This window comes from Protopterus annectens, chromosome 7.part1, assembly GCF_019279795.1.
Source record: "Protopterus annectens isolate FY-2018-M chromosome 7.part1, PAN1.0, whole genome shotgun sequence".
Classification (NCBI taxonomy): Eukaryota; Metazoa; Chordata; order Ceratodontiformes; family Protopteridae; genus Protopterus; species Protopterus annectens.
The window spans coordinates 490,880,924-490,906,070 of record NC_056740.1 but is presented as its reverse complement, the minus strand read 5'-3'; positions in this window follow the sequence as shown (position 1 = coordinate 490,906,070).

Sequence of the window (25,147 nt, the reverse complement as noted above, 5' to 3'; positions counted from 1 at the left end):
TCCCCCACAGGTGGAGAGGCGGGGTCAGGGTCCCTCCTGCATGTAATTTGATGTAGGTATCCATACAGACACCAATGATGATGATGATAATAATGTTGAGGCACAGGTGGGGTTGTCAGGGGCCAATGCTGCTCCATTTGACATCCCCCTTTTAGCCACCCCACCCCTGCAAACAGTTACAGTGCCTATACACACCCCATCACCAGTGGCAATAGCAGAGGGACAGCTGTCATTCGGTGGCAGTGCACAGGAAAGTGTGGTAACCATGCCTATTGTGTCTGGTTGCAGCAGGTATAGCTGGATGTCTGGCAGGCTGCCACATAGGTAGATGTCCCAGGGTGCTCGTGGTTGGGCCGCTGAACATCATGCCCCTGGCAGAGGTGACATAGCTGCAGAAGCATGTTTCAGGCTGTAATGGTGGCGCAGGCATGTATTGAGTGTTACACCAGACAGGGCCTTAGGCTACAGAGGGCTGCTCTCGCATTTGTAAGCAACAACCTCCGTGAAGTGTTGGGTGCCATCCATGCTTCTACAGAGCAAGTGGACAGATGGCATGATGAGATGATGGCCCTCATCAGCCGTGGTGTGTCTGTGCTTCAACATGTGGTGGGGATGCAGTGACACCCGCATGGATGTGGGCCAGCAACACCAACAGCTGGCAGTCAACATGGGCATGCTAGGACACCAAAGGACTCCCGTAGTGGCAGTAGTAGCCCTGGCAGTGCAGGGGGTATGCTGTCCCCTCCACACCACAGCAGGCCATTTACACGTGGTCCTGGCCAGTCCCAGGAGGGACCTGGTACCAGCAGACAAATGTCATCAGCAGATGAGAGTAGCACATCAATGCCTGTACCTGGATGTGCCCGTAGAACCCCTGACAGGCACAGTCCACGTGTCCATGGCCAGAGGCAGTGAACTGCACACCCTGCCAGGTATGGCCTGCAGCTGTCCATAAACACCTGTGTAGTGCAGTCACATGGCAGAACTGTGTGCATGCATACCCACACACTATGCAAACACACCTAGGACGACCTCATACCTACACACACCACATTACCTCAGCCAGCTCCCCAGAGTACACCCCTCACCCACACACATGGTGTCAAATGTATGGCCCACCCTCAGCCTCTGGCAAACCAACACCACACCCTGTGCATATGACGATACCTGTGCCCCATCCCTGTCATCCATACCATTGATGCAGGGACAGGCTGATATGGTTTTGATGCACACGGTGACTGTACAACAGTGTACCACAGTTCTGCAGTGTAACATGTTGTAAAGAGTAGAGTGTGAGGCATATTTGGCAGGTAATGTAGCCATCCAGCAATGATGCCTTCTAGCTGTTAATAACACTGCTTGGTTGTGGTCTCTCAAATGTTATGCAATTGTGTTGTAGGTGTACATGTTTCAGCATGAGGATGCCCTGTGCATATGATGATACCTGTGCCCCATCCCTGTCATCCATAAGACATTGCAGGGACAGGCTGATATGGATCTGATGCACATGGTGACTGTACAACAGTGTACCACAGTCCTGCAGTGTAACATGTTGTAGAGAGTAGAGTGTGAGGCATATTTGGCAGGTAGTGTAGACATCCAGCAATTATGCCATCTAGCTGTTGGTAACAGTGCTTGATTGTGGTCTCTAAAATGTTATCCATGTGTGTTGTAGGTGTACATGTGTCAGCACAAGGATGGTCTGCAGTTATATTGCACAACGGGGTATGTCACTGTGCTGACACCATGGCAGTGACATATCTGGGGTACAGTCAAACACATTTCACAGGTTACTATACTGGGTATTGCCTGTGCCACATGGACAAGTGGCCCACTGAGGCATGTATATCCTGCAACCTGATGTAGACCCATCCACATACACGCACACTGTTACTTGCCAACACTGGGACTAGACCCCTACCTAGCAATGTCGTGATACTGATATGTGTGTGGCTTACATTGCACAAAAACTACCTTAACCATACTGTATCTGACAGGCCTTGTTCTGCCCAGCAACAAAATGAACAACCCTTGCAGGGCTTGAACACAGGACCCTTTATACTTAAGTCACAACACTTAACCACTACACCATGACCATTGACCATTGTGGAGAGAGCTGTCGTTTTACCACTATAGCTGTCAATACATATATTGAGTAGTATTGAACAATTGCCTTTACTTCCTAAATTGTGAAGTCCTTGTTATTAATATGACTGTTGCATCAAATATGTTGTTTTATGACACATAGCAGATACATACGGTGAGATACATTTGGGGGGGGTATACACAACTATGACATTTACTCATGACAGGAATATGGTTGCATACATATCATAGGTGTATATATGTCTACATGTACATACACATGTATACTCATACATATGTCTGTATACACATCTGTAAAGTGCTACATATATATGGCCATGTGTACATCTCTTCGTATGTACATATGCTTACATATATGTACATATACGTATATGTACATATGTGTATATATAGGTATACGTATATGTACATATAGATATATGTGTATATAGCTATATATGTATGCACAACCTATGTGTACAGATGTGCCTAGTTATATTGGTATGTATATATATATATATATATATATATATATATATATATATATATATATATATAAAACTATCTGTGCATACATATCTATTCTGATATACCTACTACTATCAATATATCTGTAGATATCCATACGTATATGTGCATATGTATCACTATCTGTATATGTGTAGACATATATTGCTCTGTATATGTATATATCTGGGTGTGCATATGTATATCTATGTACATATACATACCCATCTATATATGTTGATATGTATATGTGTAATCATATATATAGATATCTGGATAATTATATGCACATATATTTTCACCATATGTCCTGGACATGTAGTGCAAGGGGATGTCAGGTATGTATAGCAGGTATATTAGTAGACTATTGCTACTGTAACTGGGATTGCCTTCACAGACATGGTGTGTATGGGAGGACACATCTGCTTTCCACATGTGTGCCATTGGCTACTGACAGACATCCTAAGGACATCATAGTAAAGTACCGCTGCTAGCATGTAATGCCCCTGTGGACTGCAGCAGAGATATTGGCCAATATATGTGGACATTCTGAAACACTCTGTGCAGTCCAGAGGTATACACAGAACCCCTTAGTGCAAAACATGTGTACCATGCCTGACAATATGGATGTTAGCAGCCATGTAGATGGGTGTAACACATAATGACTGGTATACATATGCCACCATAGGTTATGTATTCACACACCCCTGTCTGGCCTGACACATAATAACCACTGCTACAGGGATGCCATAGCCACATACTACCCACTAGATATTGATATACATCTGTACAGCATCCCACTGCTCTGTCTGACATACATGAGTGTTAAGGGAGGCCTGGCAGCAGCACACCTGGCAAGTATCTGCACATGACATCTCATTGGGTAAGTGCACTAAGCTGCTAGGCATGTAACAATGCACTGTGCAGGCTACAGACAGACTGGCTCAACACTAGTCTACATTTCCTATGGGGGAATGCACATGTACCTGCATATATAGCAGGCTATGTAGGCATGTCACAGCACAGGGTAAGATACACCTGTGTGAAAGTGCATGACCACAACGAATGTGAACACAGCCCCAGCCACATATGGTAAGCTAGCATAATATTACAGTATATGGACTATCTGTTCAACACCATCCTCATATGTGCCACTCACAGACTAACCCTACATATACTGGGTTGCTACATGGTTTGGTCTGCTGGCTGTCTGTGGTATGGGACATGTGTGTGTATGGCTCTACAAACATGTAAGCCAATACAGTAAAATACAGTGGAGCAGCATGTAACATCAGATATGATGGGACATATAACAATGCCATCTACTACAGTCTATACACAGGCTAAAGTACATATTAACAATACACACACACTGCCGACATTCACCATAGGTAGACAGACCTCAGTACTGTACAAACGACCACAGAATGTCCAGGTTATGTCATCAAATATAACCCCTACTGTACATAACATGTGTAGCAGTCTGATATCTCACTGGCTTGTTATCAGATATGATGACACTAATTATGTTGTACAGCACATACGCACCTCTTAATGCACGACATATGTACAAAGGTTGACAGAGTTGTGGCTGGAAGCACACACACAGGGCCAGTATTGACATCTTGCTGTGATAACCTCATGCATTTACTGTTGTAACAGGGTTTGTCGCAACATATGTTCTATGAGGGATATGAAATCAGTAACTGTCATGGCTTTCACCATCTACAGACTGCAATCCTCACACTACCTTCTACAGTTCACAGATAAATGCTCTGTGGGTAACACATGAAACCAAGGGCACAACACACTGCCCAGTCTGCAGATGACCCTACAGATGGGGATTCCTCATAAACATAGAACTGACATGGCAGGTATTGAAACATGCAGGACAGCCATATCCACACACACACACATCGGCCACCAAACCAGGACCGAAACACTAAAGGTGGAGGAGTGTCAATATTCACCAAGGATATTCACACCACCAGGCTAGTTGGCCAACACAATGTGTCTGAAATTCTCCAAGTGCAACTAACACTAGGTAAGACTGCAATCCAAATTGTAGCTTGCTACAGATCCCCCACCATACCCCAAGATTCTCACTACACCTTTCTAAACATACTGGAAAATATTAAGATAGAACCAAACACCCTAATACTGGGTGATTTTAACTACCCTGCCATTAACTGGGAAACTACTCATGTCCCAACACCTTTATAGCGGTTCTTGGAATTCATAAATTCCAACGCCTGGATCAACTAATCCATAGTCCTACCAGGGGCTCCAATATCCTAGACCTGGTCATTACCAACATGGGAAATCAATGCTCCATACCTATGGTCACCCCCTCGTTAGTCAGGTCTGACCATAAGCTAATCACCCTTAACATCCACATCCCACCCCACCCCCAGTAAAGAAACCACCATAAAACTTCTCCAAAGCCAACTTCATGCTACTCAAGTCAGAAGTGACAAACTTCATGACACCCATGCAGGGAACTGAAAGTTCAACTGCTGAATCCTACACTAAGGCACTGTACGAGCACATCCACTCATGCATGAATCGTGCCATCCCAAATAGAACCAAAATGCTCTCATCCAAATAAAGGAAGCCAATCTGGTGGTCCCCTGCCATAAACAAACTTTACAACAAAAGGAAGAAACTTTTGCAGAAAAGAGGAAAATCCCAGGGTGCAAAAAACTCCCTTACTAGCCTCAGTAAGAAACTGAGATGCCTCATAAAATCCTCCAAAGCTAGTTACGAAAATAAAATTGCCAAAGATTCCAAAGACAACCACAAAGCATTCTATAACTATGTCAAGAATCTAAATGGCAATGCTCAGATCTGCTCTGAGCTAAAACAGAATGGCATTAAATATACTGATCGAAGGATATTGCCAATATCCTGGCAGATCGATTCAGTGCCAACTTCACCCCTCTCACCCCTAAATGGCCCATCTCAATATCGGAAGATTGCCAAATTCCAGTAATAATGGCCACACAGGTACAAAACGCACTCTCTAAAGCCAAGAATACAGCATCCATGGGACCAGATGACATCCCGAGCTGTGTACTACATGAACTACAATATGAACTGGCACCTCACCTAAGTGTCATGTTTAATCATAGCCTCACCTCAGGTTTCGTGCCCACTGAGTGGCGCAGAGCTACAGTTATCCCAATCCACAAGGGGGGATCCACCTTGGATCCCATAAACTACCGTCCCATCATTCTGACAAGCCTTATCTGCAAGGCCATGGAGCGTATTATCATGGAACTTATAAACAAAGACATTGGCAACCTTCAAACACTGGACCCCACCCAGTTTGGATTTGTGAAGGGACGATCTTGTCTCCTGAACCTGATTGACTTCTTTGAATCAGTCTCCAGAGCCATGGACAAGGGTAAGGTGGTCCACACAGCCTATCTAGACCTTGCCAAGGCCTTTGACACCATCCCCCACTCTGGAATCATAGATAAACTTACTAAGTTGGGCATTAATCCCTATGTCACCCAATGGGTTGCTAAATGGCTTACTGATAGAACCCACACTGTAAAGTAGCCAACTCCAAATCCAGCTCCAGACAAGTGACAAGTGGAGTACCTCAGGGTTCAGTCCTGGGGCGCTCTTGTTTGGCATCTACTTCTCTGAAGTACAGGTCAACACTAAGGGACTCTGGCTAACAAAGTTTGCAGATGACTGCAAACTGGGAGCCATTATTGAATCCCAAATGATGTGGATACTCTACAAAGGGCCTTACAGAAACAGATGCTTGGTGCCAGAGCCATGGGCTCAAGCTCAATGCCAAGAAATGTATTGTTATCCCCTTTGGGAAAAACATGTATCCATGAATTACCATATAGGTGGCAGTACACTAAACACAGAAAGTGTGATAAGAGACTTAGGGACACAGGTGGACAGTGGTCTCACCTTCGATAACCACATCGCCACAACAGTCAGGAAATCCTTCTATGTGGCACACCTCATCACGAAGGACTTTTCATGCAGAAAAAAGGTGGTCATTGTCCCACTGTACTCATCCCTCATTAGACCCATTATAGAATACAATGCCCCATTTGGTATGTACCTCTCAAGACATCTGCAACAACTGGAAAGGCCTCAGAAATACCTCACTAAAAGAAGCAGCCTAAAGCAGATGCCCACGCTGACCACCTTAAAAAACTCCAGCTATACTCTGTCGCATATCGTCTACTCAGAGGCGATCTCTGTTTAACATACAAGGCCATGTCAAACCCAGAGCTGTTGGACATGCTACACTTAAAGAAATCCCAATCCGTCAGAGCTACACGCTCCAGGGATCTAAACCTTGTCATCACAATAAACAAAACATGCTGGAGGGATAGGTTCCTGACCCAGAGACTCCCCAGACTCTGGAATAGATTGCCCATACATGTCAAGCAGAGTGCCTCTTTGGACCTCTTCAAGAGGAACCTTGATGATTGGATGGGAGAAAGGAAATTCACCCCAGGGATCACGTCAGTCGCCCTGCTAGACAGGGGTTCAGGAAAGTAAATGTGGGAAGAAATATCCAGGGTATTGTTATGGCTAGGCTTGTATAGGCCCTAGGGCTGATAGCCTAGTACCAACCTATGAACCTATGAACACTGTTAAACCAACATTACTCCAAATGCAGTATAGCAGCACTTACAGTCTGTAGTCAGGTCAGGCACACCCCCCTCCTGTGTGTTGCCCTGTTTCCACAGTGTATGTTGTTAGAGGTAAATCCCCAGTCCATCTGAGATGCTGTTTGCCAAACAACAGATCTAGTTCCTGCTCACAGTGAATGAAAAGGGCCAACACCAACATGATGTTCTTAGATATTAGAGTATGTTTCCATGCAATTGGCTATGGGAATGTTACCACAGCTGTTCCACATGCAATCAGCTGGAGGAGGGTTGCAATTCATGCAGAGGCCATCAGCTGATCATGAGCATCACTTAAAATACACATGCTGCTGCCAAGCAAAGTAGGTGTAGGTCTCCACATCCACCAGTGAGGGAGTGAGAGAAAAAGACAGCGGCAAAGACAAGTTAGGGAGTGGTGGGGGAGTAAAACCTAAGAATATTTGTGTCACACACCTACCAGCACAGGGTATCAAACCCCTGATGACTATGTAGTGCTATCACATTTCTATGCAGTTATTGGATGCGCCACATAGGTTACATATTGTGGAGCCCTCAGACCGTATATGTGATGGTGAGTGACATCTGCAACAGGGATATGGTAGCTATACGGTAGGTGTAGTACATGTGCCTGTCCGCATGAACAGGTACCAGCTTCAACACAGCCACATTCTCACAGGGATGCACTCACACTGACACACTTGGCAGGGTCAGGAATACAACCCATCACTAGTGAGATTGCCACAACACATTACTGTGCAGATATCACACGCACCACAGGGGTCATACAGAGGTGATATGGGCAAAGGGTATGGGGAGGTGTCTGACATCAGATGGCATGCTTCAGTATGCCAATGGGGGTTGTAGTGAGTGTGGATGTGATCATACACATCATACAACACACACACACGCACACAGGCTGCCAGTACTGACATGCATGGGTGCATTTCTGCACGGGTGTGTGGTGCCAACTGTGCCAGATGGCTATACAAGGCTAAGTGATGGGTATACCTTGGCATCAGGCACATGACAATAGTCAGCATTGTGGCTCAGGGCTGTTGTTTCTGCATTTGCCCGCACAGGTGGGTATTGTATCCCCCATCCAGTCACCTGGGTGACTATTGTGTGTGGCCAATGCTGTGCATTGCTTGCCATGTATGTGTTCCTTAGTCCATGATATGGACAGTGTCTGGGATGTGCACACCACCCACACTGCATGTACAGTGACATGTGGAACTGTACCTGGGGTGTCTGGTCCATGTTGTGTACACAGATTATCATCAGATGTGCCAGTCTTGGCCACCTGTGGCGGGAACTGGTAATGGACTGCAGGTTTACCCTGCACCCACATTGATAGCATGTTAACAGCATTCCCTGGTGTCAGTGGCATAGCTCCATACAGGGCATGTTTTCAGGCAGGGTATGTCCTTTGTAGGTCACATGTGATGGCACCACAGGTGTTTCAGGTGTCCAGTGGGGAACATGGAGAAGGTGCACTGTCTGCATGTACATGCCTATTGGACAGATGGACAGGATGCCATGCCCTCTGTAGCCCACTGCAATCACTCCATAGTTACTATCAGTGACCAATATGCAGTGTACTACCCACATATTGGCTGTTGCCTAGGCATGTGTGTGTGTGTGTGTGTGTGTGTGTGTGTGTGTGTGTGTGTGTGTGTGTGTGTGTGTGTGTGTGTGTGTGTGTGTGTGTGTGTGTGTATGGGACATGGGTTGAAAGTGTGCTCTGGGTAATACTGGGGTTGCTAACTGTGATTGACTGGCCTTGATGTTACATATGGGTATGGATTTGCACCCCAGCTCTTGGCTATTTCACATCTGTTATCCCTGTATGGTGGACATTGTGATATATACTAGGGCCACCATATAAGAAATTTGCAAAACCCGCTCCCCATTGGGCCCAGGTATCACACACTCACACCCACCTCCACAGAGGATACAAGTTACATGTACACACACACATATCTGTTACGTCTGGGAGTAGAACCCCTACCTAACTAGTTTATTACACTACAGCAATACACAGTTATAGTACGTGCCACAGAGATTACTGGAGGACTTCTACCCCAAAGGTGTATATCACATTGGATGACATCAACAGGAATGGCAAAGTAGGACATTTGACTTGTAGTGAGTGTGGCTAGGCTAAAATGCATTGCTCCTTACACAGACAGTGACACACACACAAAAGATCAACAACCAACATGTGTGGATATAGAGCCCCTAACAGAAGTCTATATCATACTACAGCATAGAGCTGTTATAGGATGCACCACATGGATTACTGGAGAACTCCTTCCCCAAAGGTGTATTCAACAATGAATGACATCAGCAGGATTGCCAAAGTAGGGCATTTGAAATGTACTGTGTGACTACCCTAAAATGCTTTGCTCCCTACACAGACATTGAAACACACGCAAAACATCCACAACCGACATGTGTGGATATTAAACCCCTAACAGAGGTCTATATCACACTACAGCATGGGGCTGTGATAGGACGCACCACAGGGATTACTGGAGAACTCCTTCCCCAAAGGTGTATGTCACAATGAATGACATCAGCAGGCTTGCCAAAGTACGGCATTTGAAATGTACTGAGTGTGACTAGCCTAAAATGCATTGCTCCCTACACAGACATTGAAACACACACAAAACATCCAGGACTGCCATGGGTGGGAATAGAACCCTACCAGAGTTCTATATCACACTACAGCAGCATGCAGTTACAGGACACGCTGCGGAGATTACTGGCTACATCCTTCCCAGAGGTGTATTTCTAGGTGGATAACATCAGCAACCTTGCCAAAGATGAGCATTGGAATTGTAGGGAGTGTGACTACCCTAAAAAGCATTGCTCTCGACACAGACAAACAGATGCACCCACTTACCAAGTCTAGGATTAGAACAGTTATCTAACTAACTACAGCAGTACACAGTTACAGGAGGTGCTATGGAGACTACTAGGCTACAGCTTCCCAGAGGTTTATTTCTAGGTGTATGACATCAGCAGCCTTGTGAAAGATGAGCATTGGAATTGTAGGGAGTGTGACTACCCTAAAACACATTGTGCTCTACACAGACAGTCACACACACTTGCCATGTGTGGGATTAGAACAGCTACCTAACTAATTTATCACACTACAGCAGTACGCAGTTACAGGAAGCACTATGGAGATTACTGGATTACAGCTTCTCATAGGTATATTTCTAGGTGGATGACATTGGCAGCCTTTTCAAAGATGAGCATTGGAATTGCAGGGAGTGTGACTACCCTAAAAAACATTGCTCTCTACACAGACAGACACTTGCCAAGCCTGAGATTAGAACAGCTACCTAACTAATTTATCACACTACAGCAGTATGCAGTTACAGGAGACACTATGAAATTTACTGGGTTGCAGCTTCCCAGAGGTGTATTTCTAGGTGGATGACATCAGCAGCCTTGCCAAAGATGAGCATTTGAATTGTAGGGAGTGTGATTACCTTGAAATGCATTGCTCTCTACACAGATAGAGTCAGACAGACACAAACTTGCAAAGTCTGGGATTACAACAGCTGCCAAACTAATTCATCACACTACAGCAGTATACAGTTACAGGATGCGCTATGGAGATTACTGGGCTACAACTTCCCAGAGGTGTATTACTAGGTGGATGACATCAGCAGCCTTGCCAAAGTTGAGCGTTTGAATTGTAGGGAGTGTGACTACCCTAAAAAGCATTGTTCTCTGCACAGACACACACACACACACACACACACACACACACACACACACACACACACACACACACACACACACACACACACACACACACACACACACACACACACTTGCCATGTTTGGGATTTGAACTCCTACCTAATTACTTTATCACATTACAGCAGTACAAAGTTATGGTACACGTCATGGAGATTACTGGGCTACATCTCTCGTAAGGGTGTATTTCACAGTGGATGACCTTAGCAGGCTTGCCATAGTAGGGCTATGGGGAGGGCAGTGTGTGTGCATGGGCCATAACCCATTCATCTAGAGGTTGACATGCCACATGTGGGCACACACAGGGTCATATTTCACAGGTACGTGTATACAGCTGCTAGATGACTACTTCCTTGTACAGTCATGTTGCACAGCTGGCACGTGCACCACATGGTCTGTAATGCTGACAAATACTGGTGGCTAGTATCTGCAGTGAGTGACATCTGAACCTGATGTGGTTGGGGCCCTTTGGCTGTGTGCTGGGTGGGACAGGCCTGGATGGTTCCTTGTCACAGTCACCCTCTTCCACACATCTATGTATGTCTACCGTTGGCTTACTGTTGTCCTTACATATATGTCTGTATTCCTATCCACTGTGTGTGTAAAGCATGCATAGTGCATACTGACAAGTGTCTGCACTAACAGCTGCAATTGCCAGATATGTCTGGTCCACTGGTTTTTGCAGACATGGCCTTCATGTGTTTGCCTGTGAGCATGCCCAGTATGGCCTTCTGCATTTAATGTGTGGATTGAGTCCAGGTAGTTTGTACTGCAGTGCTAACCTTGGTGTTGTACACCAACAGGTGGCATGCTGTTTCTGCAAGGTATCCATCAAGCATTTGGCATTGACTGTTCCTACATTTCTGCATAGGATGAGGGGGGGGGTTCAGCCAACTATTTCTACATTTCTACACAGGATGGAGGGGGGCACACCTGGCTGTTATTATATTACTGCATGGGGGGGCACACCTGTCCATTTCTACATTTCTACACAGGGTTGGGGGTGTACACCTGACTGTTATTACATTCCTATGTAGGGTGGGGGGGCACACCTGACGATTTCTACTTTTCTACACAGGGTTGGGGGGCACACCTGACTGTTATTACATTACTACGTAGGGTGAGGGGGCTCACCTGACTATTTCTACATTTCTACACAGGATGGGGGGCACACCTGACTGTTATTACATTACTACATGGGGGGGCACACCTGTCTATTTCCACAGTTCTACACAGGATTGGGGCGGGCACACCTGGCTGTTATTACATTACTATATAGGATGTGGGGGACACACGTGATACTTGTACACATTTGCTATGACTGTACTGGTATGTCAGGTATGCCATTTCATTCTGTATTGTTAACTATCATGCTGACTAGAGGCATACCAGTGTACTACAGATCATGGCTTGGGTTGCCCTACATATTATTGTCTGACTTCCTACCCTTCAGAACTAACATCCCACTGCCTGCCCTGCTGTACTCTGTCTGTGTAGGCCTGGGGGGAGGTTAACCATAGCCATCATTCAGGAGCCACGGCACAGGCACTGTTTGGTTTTGTCTATACCTGTCCTGCTGGCTGAGACTGTTGTTGGGTATGTGAACTGCCCTGACTGGCATGTGTGGGTCATATGGACACACATTTCACTCAGCACATTTCTTGCAGTGGGTTTTGTCACCCTGTGTAGCACTGGCTTCTATGGTGACTGCAGTATGTGTTACAGATGTCATGGTGCCACTATGGGTGTCTACTGTCTGCTGCCATAACATTCAGCCACTCAATTCCTTTGCATGCTCACATCCATACCATAGATACAGGTAACGACAAATTCTACTCCATTTGGCAATTGGTAGGTTGATTGACTTACCTTGAGGGTGTACTAGACTTGTGGATGGTGCTGAAGGGCTGCCTAGGTCGGATGCACATAGTACACTCCCTATACATGTTTGAGCACAGGTAGTGTCATGTTTGGTATTCCTGTTACTGTATGTGCGAGTCAGAGAGAGAGGTGTCATTCCCTGGGTCCCTACTGTGTCAATGTATGTGCTATGCATTGTCTCTTTGCTGCAGCCTTGGCATACTGAGCATGCTTCCATCTGCCTACTGGGGCAGGTTCAGGTTGTTCCTCCTTTGAGTCACTCTGTGCTTGTGCAGGCCTTAGCATTGGTGGGGGGGGGGTGCTGTGTGGCCCTGCCCCATGCTGTTCCTGCTGCAGCTGTTTCCCCACGATAATAGTGTGTAGTATAGCACATGCCATAACAATTTGGGTACATGTAGCCAGTGAGTACTGCATGGCTCCACCAGATGTGTCCAGACACTGGAACCTTGACCTAAACATCACAGACACATGTTCTATTATGTCTGGTCTGTGTGTGTGCCTCATTATGTCATTCTTGTTCAGGTGTGTGTGCATTTCTGATGGGTGTCATCAGCCACGGCTCCAGTGTGTAACCAGCATCCCCACTAGATCACTGTAGGGGATGTCCCCATTGGCAAATCTCTGATACAGCTGTGTCAGATGCCATATGTGGGAATCGTCATAGCTTCCAGGTCACCCAGCACACATTCATTATAATGCCCTGGGCATCACATACGACCTGGCAGTTGATGGAGGATGCCTCTGCAGTTGATGTAGGCCCTACCCTGCTCACGGGGTGGTGCTTTGATGCATATGTGCATGCAGTCTATAGCACCCACTACCCCAGGCTATTCTGCTATTTGGTGGAAGAGACATATATTGCTGGCCAACACCTCACGGGTGTTGAGGAAATATACATGCTCACTGGCATGTGCTGACATGGCATCCAGGAACTGGTAGAATACTCTGGATGTGGTGACATGGCATCCAGGAACTGGTACAATACTCTGGATGTGGTAACATGGCATCCAGGAACTGGTACAATACTTTGGATGTGCTGACATGGCATCCAGGAACTGGTAGAATACTCTGGATGTGGTGACATGGAATCCAGGAACTGGTAGAATACTCTGGATGTGCTGACATGGCATCCAGGAACTGGTAGAATACTCTTGATGTGGTGACATGGCATCCAGGAACTGGTAGAATACTCTGGATGTGGTGACATGGTATCCAGAAACTGGTAGAATACTCTGGATGTGCTGACATGGTATCCAGGAACTGGTAGAATTGGATGTGGTGACATGGCATCCCGGAACTGGTAGAATACTCTGGATGTGCTGACATGGCATCCAGGAACTGGTAGAATACTCTGGATGCTGATGCCTGTGAGATCCCCATGATATACCCAGTTGTGCTTTGGGAGGTACCCGTGGCTAGTATTCCTAGGCCTACACATACCTTGGTATCCACTGGGATGGGTTCCCCTTGGTCAGTTTGGTGTGGCCAGCACAGCTCAAATATTTGCTGTAGGAGGTCTCTGTCTACCCTATAGGGCTCCACTATCTCCAGCTCATGTAGCCCCTGGTAAGTTACCTGGGTCTGTACACTCTTCTCCATCTCCTCACTGTGGGTTGTTCGGCAGCATTCACATCCTCACCACCCTCAGCCTCTTGCACATGTTGTTCTATGTTGCCTGCTGCAGCCCTTCTCATTTTGTAGGTTTGTTTGTTACAATTTCCCTGCTTGTATGCACCGGTGATGTAGAGTATGCTTAGTTTATAGTAGTGTTCTGGGCTGGGCTGGTCTGCTGCCTGTGTGATTGGCTGATTCTGATACATTTCACCTGCCAGCTTAGCAAGTTCTCCTTGATTACCTTCTTACTGCTGTTTTCCCTTCCCATTGCCTTCCTGTTTAAGCCCGTGTGAGCGCCACACAAACAGAGTGCTGAAATGTGCACACTGCTGCTATTTCCTGGTTTAACTTCTTTTTTCTTCCTGTAAAACCCGGTGCGCGGCACGCACACCCGCTTAGGCTTTGTAAAGAGCGCTAAGCAGGTTTAGTGGTAAGCTAGGATCAAACCCAAGCCACAGGACTCCAATCCACTTACAGTATGCCTGACACACCCACCCATGATGTCACCTAACTCCTAGGCTTGCACCAAGCTATTCCTACTCTTACACTGTTGGGACCTAACTCACATGCTGGGGAAAACTGGGATTCACTATGCTTCCCCTCATTTGCATAGGATTGCCTGCTAATGCATAGTTACATGTCTCACACTGAGCATCCCCCCTTAGCAACCACTACTCACTGTCCAGGTTGTCTTCTGTCTGCCATTGACTTGCATGGCAGACTACTGATTTTAGTTAGAATGCTTAATTTAGGTTTATTTTGTTATTTTTCCCCCGATCCCATTTGAGTGCCGCTGCCCTACGCTTAAACAGCCGTGATCGGCTAAAAAAAATCAAAGTGATTTCTGTATTTTTTTTTTATTTGCAATGCCAATGGCCTTATTATTTGCTATTGGCATGCTTACTACATGATATGCAGCCTTTATTTGGGGCTGTCACAGCTCCGTTTTGGATTTTGCAGAAATGTACTCTGTTACTTACCGAGTACATTTCTGCAGATAGCACTAGTCTTGCACGGACTGTTGCAAGCTTCCTGTATTGCAAAATCACCTCATTTGCATAGATTTCTCCTGCAAATTGGGTGATTTGCATACCAGGGCTTAGTCTGTGCAGGATTAGTACAGGAGCGCTCGTGCACGCCCCTGCAGGTTTTCCTGGATCGCACGGCAGACATATTGCCTGCTTGAGCTCCTGCAAGCTTTTAAGAATCCAGGGGAAAGTCTTAACCTGGTGATGAGCATGTGCAGGACCAGGATTGGTTAAAAAAATAAAATAAAATAAAATAAAGCAAATCCTGTTTACACTTTTGTGTGTGTCAGTTGTTGAGAAAGGATTTGAGCTATTAGAGTACCAGGAGTGATCCCAGCTCTTAGCAGTTAGGCTAGAAGGAGAGCACAGTCTACAAGATAAATGTTTTTGTGAGACCGATGAAAAGGCAGCCTGCAATCTGTATATCATCATCAGACCCCTCATTATAAAATGTATCCCTAGCCAGAAACTGTGCTAATAACATCATAAGGTAATGTGTAACTGAATATTTTAGTTGGTTGTAAGTTAGTCTTCCTAATATTTTGGCTTGAGTTGTTAAGAATAATTGTCCTAAAGTCATTGGTAGAGGAGAGTTTGGAGATCTTGCGTAGAGGTTTAGTTATGAAAATATTTTTTTGTGGGGGCCACAATTCCTTTAGTGAGGTAGACGCTCTATATTTACTCGAGGCATAACTCATCCTCTGAGCATTACAAATCATGGCACTGTCCTTTAAAAATCATAGAGGGTCAGAAAATGAAGCAGTCATTTTATTTTTCAGCAGGAAATTTTTGGTTTGCTTAATTTGACCATTATTGATGTATATGCCCTGAAAAGGGTATAATTTTATGAAGAAAATTAGTAACCTAAGGAGGATCATTGGTAAATTTGATGGCATGAATCTTTCTCCTACACCTAAAGCATAGCAGTTGAGAGGTATGGCTTGAATGGATGCAGGGTATAAGCTTTCTAAAGCAACAGTGGAGGTCAGCTTTTCTGACTAGAGTGTCTGTTGGGACTCTTGTCTAGGAGAGCTGCTGTGGCACTAGATTTTAGACATTTAAAGTAGAAATGGGGAGGGGAAGAGGTGAATTCTAATGTGAGGTACATCACCCATTATGGCTCACAAGCCACAAACCTCTCAAACCTCCAGTATACTAGAAGCAGATGAAAACTTTCTATAATTCCCAGTGGCATTTAGGGCAGTCATTGCTAACTAAGATCTCGAGTTTAGGAAGATCCTTCATATTGGGTTTCTCTAGTATTATATTGGGTGCACACAGCTAGGCTTATAAAGACCTTTGGGTCAATAGCACGATAACCACCTATGAACCATAGGTATATATGGTGTTGTGCAATTTATACAAGCATTGCACTTCCCGTTTTGAATCTGTTTACCGTCTGTTTTTGTCCACTTGTGTCACGCTGTGTTCATCCTTTTGGTAAAATGGTTAAAAGCCAGATGCATGCACCTGCAACAGCAGCAATAAGCAGGCTAGCGCGAGCACCTGAAGTGTTTACAAAGTAAGTGTCTGGCTGCGTTCTATCCAAAGTTAAGTGTTGCACTGCCGCGGCCCACTCCAATAACCACCCCTGTGCAGTGCAGGATATTCCCTCAACCTCTCTAACTTCCCCTTTAAGTGGGGTAGAGGCATTGCTATTGTGGTCGGTGAGGCGCGTAACCTGAATTTTACAACTATCATCAGTTGGCTGGCTTTTACGTGTGTCTCTTCTTTGTTTGCACTGGTTGAGGGGAATAGAATAAAGTAGCATTTATCCTTTACAAAATCAAAGTAGTGTACAGCTCCAATATAAAACTTTAATGGATCAACGGCAAGCACTTTCACCCTTCTGGGCTTCCTCAGGCCAATATGATTCTTAAAAAAAAAAAAAAAAACACGGATCGTAAGTACCATTAATTAAGTGACATAATTTCCTGTGATACTTAAATTAAATAGTTCATTCTTTAAAATGAAAGTCAAGAACACATTTATACATTTAATTTATGCAGATATAACATTAAATTAATTAAAAACCTGAACATTTATTAAGACAAAACATGTTAAAAAGTATATAAATATAAATATATAAATGAGATATAAATATACATATATGTATATATATATATATGTATATATATATATATATATATATATATATAGATATATATATATATATATATATATATATATATATATATATATACACACACACATATATTTAAAAACTAATCAAACTTTATGAATTTAAACATTCTTTAATTTCCTCCCTGGTTCTTATTTGACTTTTCCTGCTACATAGTTCACACTGGAGCTAACGTTGGTTTATGTGGAGTACAACTATCAGTTTTGGTTTGTTCCTGAACTCCGTTTGCTTTATCATTATTTATTGTTGATGTTACAGGAGCATTCACACTTGGAGAGCTAGCTTTGTGGTTTTACTTTTTGTGACGTTTGTTTGCTATCCTGGTGACATGGCTGAACAAAATTCGAATTCCTCATCTATTGAGTTACCTTATTATCCGAATAATGGTACGAGCCTTGAACGGAACCTGAATAGGTTCAGAGAGTGTGTTTCCAGTCATGAGAATCCTCTCATGGCATATGAAGCTATCTGTGATGGGACAGAAGGAGCGTCATCTGTGGACTTTGAGGCAAATGGCCTGTCAGAATTATTAGATCGGTTAGAAGCGGACCTTTTGAAGATGAAACGACTACAAGTGCAACGCCGGCATTTTGAAGTTTGCTTGACAAGTAAACTTATACCGAGGGGTCTGAGGATCCTCAAAATGCCCACCACAGGTACTGTCTATCCTGAACTTTTATATAAGTGACAACAGATAAACATTGACTCTAGTTTATGTTACACGTCTTTATTAAATGAGGTTTTTCATCTGAAGAAACTGCATTACGTGAACGTATAAAAGAGCAACAGGACTATATTTGCTCTAACTTTTCTGGACCTATTGCAGATAGATTAATTGAACGACTGTTAGATAATGTTTTTCTGTTTGAAAAAAGGCTTTTGGAACAGAAAAGAAGTAAAATATTAAGGGATACGGCTGATTTTAAAAGCGGACATGTTTTCACTTGGCCTAAGTCTGACAATAATACTAAGCAGTTTAAACGGAATAATGGTGTTAATGATATTTTAAAAGTTAACAATGTGAATACTAAGAATGTTAACTTTACTGTGAATTCTGAATGTGGTCCTAGTAAGGATATAAATGATATAGGAAAAATCTCATATGGAATTGAGAAATACATGTGTTAAAACTGTTGCAATAGTACATCAAGATAATGATACCTCTTCCTTAATTACACCTAGAACTGAATATAGTAATAGTGTGGCTAATAATTGTGTTACTTCAGGAAATGACGATGTCCTAATTATTCCATCTGAAAAGGCAGATATAGGCCTTTCAGTAAGACAAAAGGTATTCAATTATAAAGAAATTCTGAACTGTAATGGGCCAACCCCTTTCTCGATCAGCGATTATCGCAGGGTTGGCAGGGACAGGTCGATGAGCAGATGGAGGCAGAAGAGAAAGGTCTCGGTAGAAGAACATCTAGGCCTCACTATCAACAAGATGTGGGAGAAAACTGTAACACATTAGTATGAAACATCTCCCATAGGGTTTTGTCCAGTGATGAATTAGAATTATTGAACAAGGGCCTGACATTCATTCCATCCATGAAAAGTGATCTAACTGACACATTTGTAGATGACAAAATCTTCAGTAGGAATTTACAACTAAAACTTGAATTTGGGAATTATTTCTGATATAGGGAAAGACCTATTTTTAAAAAAACGAGTACTTATATTCCAGTTCTACATCCTTTAGTCGATGCATTTTCAAAGTTGGTTGAAGATGATTTACATAGATACTATAATGAAAATAGGCATAGAAGATGGTATGGAAATTTAAATGTTAAATTAAGAACAGCATTAAATGAACTTAGGATGGATACCACCATTGTTATTAGACCTGCTGACAAAGAAGGCCCTGTGGTAGTTATGGATAGAGAGAAATATTATGATAGTATGATTGAAATGTTAAGTGACACTATTTTTTATTCTACTATTAGTTTGGAAGATGTAGAGAGATGTATCTTGAACATATCACAATTGGTTTCCAATCTTTTTGCAAGTGGTTTAATAAGTGAAGACTTGTCTAAGTTTTTTCAGGTCGAATACTCCCTTCTGCCCATTATACAGGGCCTACCCAAGGTTCATAAGGACCCTGAACAACCGCCCATGAGACCTATAGTAGCGGGTCGGGGATGGGAACTGAACCTATGTCTCTTTATGTAGAACATTTTTTGAGACCTGTAGTCAATACATACGATGACATTTTAAAGGACACCAAACAGTTCCTCATTATGCTTTATGAATGTATGGCCAACTATCCTTCTGATTTGATATATTGGTTGGTCACTTTGGATGTTCAATCCCTATTTACAGCTATCCCTAATATCGAAGGACTGGAGAGTATATGTAGATGTCTAGGGTTATATGGTAAATATTCTTTACCACAAATTAAAGTCTTAAGCTCATTGCTGGAGGTTGTACTTAAAAATAATATATTTATGTTTAATGGGACGGTTTATATGCAAAAAGATGGCGTAGCTATGGGCACTTATAGGTTCATAGGTTGGTACTAGGCTATTGGCCCTAGGGCTTATACAAGCCTAGTCATAACAATTCCCTGGCTATTTCTTCCCACACTATTTACTTCCCTGGACCCCTGTCTAGCAGGGAGACTGACATGATCCCTGGAGTGAATTTCCTTTCTCCCATCCAATCATCAAGGTTCCTTTTGAAGAGGGTCAAAGAGGTGCTCTGCTTGACATGTATGGGCAGTCTATTCCAGAGTCTGGGGAGTCTCTAGGTCAGGAACCTATCCCTCCAGCATGGTTTGTTTATTTTGATGACAAGGTTTTGATCCCTGGAGCGTGTGGTTCTGAGGGATTGGGATTTCTTTAAGTGTAGCATGTCCAACAGCTCTGGGTTTGACATGGCCTTGTATGTTAAGCAGAGATCGCCTCGGAGTAGATGATATGCAACAGAGTATAGCTGGAGTTTTTTAAGGCGGTCAGCATAGGGCATCTGCTTTAGGCCTGTGATTTTTTTTAGTAAGGTATTTCTGCGGCCTTTCCAGTTGTTGCAGATGTCTTGAGAGGTACATACCAAATGGGGCATTGTATTCTATAATGGGTCTAATGAGGGATGAGTATAGTGGGACAATGACCTCCTTTTTTCTGGATGAAAAGCCCTTAGTGATGAGGTGTGCCACATAGAAGGATTTCCTGGCTGTTGTGGTGATGTGGTTATCGAAGGTGAGACCACTGTCCACCTGTGTCCCTAAGTCTCTTATCACACTTTCGATGTTTTTCACAGGTACATGTTTTTTCCCAAAGGGGATAACTATACATTTCTTGTCATTGAGCTTGAGCCCATGGCCCACTTCTTGTGCCAATAGCTTTGCCAACTTAGTCATGGCTGATTGGGAAAATTACAAATTGTTTACTTTACCTAGTTATAAGAAGACAGGTGACAGGGATGAATTGGACACCTTTCTCAGTGAAATTAATAGTTTAACCTCATATTTTAAGTTTACCATGAATATGTCATTAACAACTATACCATATTTAGATGTTTATATAGAAAGGTTGACTAATGGTTTACTTAATACAGGTGTATACAGGAAACCTTGCCATAAGAATGCATTGCTACATAGGTATAGCATGCATCCTAAACGTAATCAAAGGACAGGCCATGAGGATATCATGACTCAATTCCAACAATGAAGCATTTAAAGGTGAATTAGCTGATTTACAGAGTAGGTTACTCCATAGATCCTATGGTTTAAAAGCAGTCCTAGAAGGCTTAGATGGGTTAGATATATTAAGGAAAGATGAAGCTGCACCATTCTTTATGGATAGGAATGCCCTAATAAACACTGAGAGTGAACCCACTAGAGAGCCAGTATGTACTGAAATGAAAGTTGCCTTGTATTATACACAAGATGTTAATAAGATTAGGAATATTTTTATTAAACATTGGGACATTTTAACTGTTGATCCAAGTATTAAAGATATAGTTGGAGTTAGACCACACTTTACATACAAGAATAGGATGAAATGACACAGACTTTTATGTTATCCTTCAGATAATAGGATGACTATATCACATACTACATGTTCTTGTACTATGCCTTGTAACAACTGTAATTTTTGCCATTATATAGATAGTAATACTTTCTTTATACATCCATTGACCTCACAAAGGTTTGATTTTAAGATAAAAGCTACCTGTGACTCAGAACATGTTGTATACCTAGCTACTTGCACGTTATGTCTGGCATTTTACGTCGGCAAAACTGACAGGAAACTGAAATACAGGATTAGAGAACATCTTTATAATATCCGGACCAGATCCTGCAAAAATGCCCTCTCCAAACATGTTATTGAAACCTCAGAGGATCATGTGTTTTAAGTTTTTACTAATGCAAATTAATATACCTGGTCAAAGAGGTGGAGATGTGAGGAATTTTACAGAAAAGTGTGAGGTGAAGTGGATTATAAAACTTAGGGCAGACAAGAAACTGGGCCTCAATGATAAAACTTCTATGAGACCCATGTTAAAAGGGAGGAAATTAAAGATTGTTTAAATTCATAAAGTTTGATTAGTCTTTAAATATATGTGCATATATATATATATATATATATATACATTTTTATATATATATATATATATATATATATATATATATATATATATATATATATATATATATGTATATATATATATATATATTTATATCTTGTTTATATATTTATATTTATATACTTTTTAACATGTTTTGTCTTAATAAATGTTCAAGTTTTTAATTAATTTAATGTTGTATCTGCATAAATTACATGTATAAATGTGTTCTTGACTTTCATTTTAAAGAATGAAATATTTAATTTATGTATCACAGGAAATTATGTCACTTAATTAATGGTACTTAAAATGCGTGTTTTTTTAAGAATCATATTGGCCTGAGGAAGCCCAGAAGGGTGAAAGCGCTTGCCATTAATCCATTAAAGTTTTGTATTGGAGCTAACGCTGGTTCTTATTTGACTTTTCCTACTACATAGTTCACATTGGAGCTAATGTTGGTTTATGTGGAGTACAACTATCAGCTTTGGTTTGTTCCAGAACTCTGTTGGCTTTATCATTATTTACTGTTGGTGTTGCAGGAGCATTCACACTTGTATAACTAGCTTTGTGGTTTTACTTTATCACAAAACTCAGTGACATTGATGTATCAGCCACATTATATTAAGTTACTTTATCGCAAAACTCAGTGACATTGACATATTAAGTTACTTTATCACAAAACCCAGTGACACTGACGTATCAGACACGTGATATTGTTACTTTATCACAAAACTCAGTGACATTGATCTATCAGCCATGTGATATTGTTACTTTATCACAAAACTCAGTGACATTGACGTATCAGCCACGTGATATTAAATTACTTTATCACAAAACTCAGTGACAAATTTTGCCTATGCATTGTTCCTTTACTGTATGTCAGTCAGAGAGGTGTCATTCCTGGGTCCCTACTGTGTCATATGTGCTATGCATTGTCTCTTTGCTGCAGCCTTGGCATACTGAGCATGCTTCCATCTGCCTACTGGGGCAGGTTCAGGTTGTTCCTCCTTTGAGTCACTCTGTGCTTGTGCAGGCCTTAGCATTGGTGGGGGGGGGGTGCTGTGTGGCCCTGCCCCATGCTGTTCCTGCTGCAGCTGTTTCCCCACGATAATAGTGTGTAGTATAGCACATGCCATAACAATTTGGGTACATGTAGCCAGTGAGTACTGCATGGCTCCACCAGATGTGTCCAGACACTGGAACCTTGACCTAAACATCACAGACACATGTTCTATTATGTCTGGTCTGTGTGTGTGCCTCATTATGTCATTCTTGTTCAGGTGTGTGTGCATTTCTGATGGGTGTCATCAGCCACGGCTCCAGTGTGTAACCAGCATCCCCCACTAGATCACTGTAGGGGATGTCCCCATTGGCAAATCTCTGATACAGCTGTGTCAGATGCCATATGTGGGAATCGTCATAGCTTCCAGGTCACCCAGCACACACATTCATTATAATGCCCTGGGCATCACATACGACCTGGCAGTTGATGGAGGGGATGCCTCTGCAGTTGATGTAGGCCCTACCCTGCTCACGGGGTGGTGCTTTGATGCATATGTGCATGCAGTCTATAGCACCCACTACCCCAGGCTATTCTGCTATTTGGTGGAAGAGACATATATTGCTGGCCAACACCTCACGGGTGTTGAGGAAATATACATGCTCACTGGCATGTGCTGACATGGCATCCAGGAACTGGTAGAATACTCTGGATGTGGTGACATGGCATCCAGGAACTGGTACAATACTCTGGATGTGGTAACATGGCATCCAGGAACTGGTACAATACTTTGGATGTGCTGACATGGCATCCAGGAACTGGTAGAATACTCTGGATGTGGTGACATGGAATCCAGGAACTGGTAGAATACTCTGGATGTGCTGACATGGCATCCAGGAACTGGTAGAATACTCTTGATGTGGTGACATGGCATCCAGGAACTGGTAGAATACTCTGGATGTGGTGACATGGTATCCAGAAACTGGTAGAATACTCTGGATGTGCTGACATGGTATCCAGGAACTGGTAGAATTGGATGTGGTGACATGGCATCCCGGAACTGGTAGAATACTCTGGATGTGCTGACATGGCATCCAGGAACTGGTAGAATACTCTGGATGCTGATGCCTGTGAGATCCCCATGATATACCCAGTTGTGCTTTGGGAGGTACCCGTGGCTAGTATTCCTAGGCCTACACATACCTTGGTATCCACTGGGATGGGTTCCCCTTGGTCAGTTTGGTGTGGCCAGCACAGCTCAAATATTTGCTGTAGGAGGTCTCTGTCTACCCTATAGGGCTCCACTATCTCCAGCTCATGTAGCCCCTGGTAAGTTACCTGGGTCTGTACACTCTTCTCCATCTCCTCACTGTGGGTTGTTCGGCAGCATTCACATCCTCACCACCCTCAGCCTCTTGCACATGTTGTTCTATGTTGCCTGCTGCAGCCCTTCTCATTTTGTAGGTTTGTTTGTTACAATTTCCCTGCTTGTATGCACCGGTGATGTAGAGTATGCTTAGTTTATAGTAGTGTTCTGGGCTGGGCTGGTCTGCTGCCTGTGTGATTGGCTGATTCTGATACATTTCACCTGCCAGCTTAGCAAGTTCTCCTTGATTACCTTCTTACTGCTGTTTTCCCTTCCCATTGCCTTCCTGTTTAAGCCCGTGTGAGCGCCACACAAACAGAGTGCTGAAATGTGCACACTGCTGCTATTTCCTGGTTTAACTTCTTTTTTCTTCCTGTAAAACCCGGTGCGCGGCACGCGCACCCGCTTAGGCTTTGTAAAGAGTGCTAAGCAGGTTTAGTGGTAAGCTAGGATCAAACCCAAGCCACAGGACTGCAATCCACTTACAGTATGCCTGACACACCCAGGCATGGTGTCACCTAACTCCTAGGGCTTTTC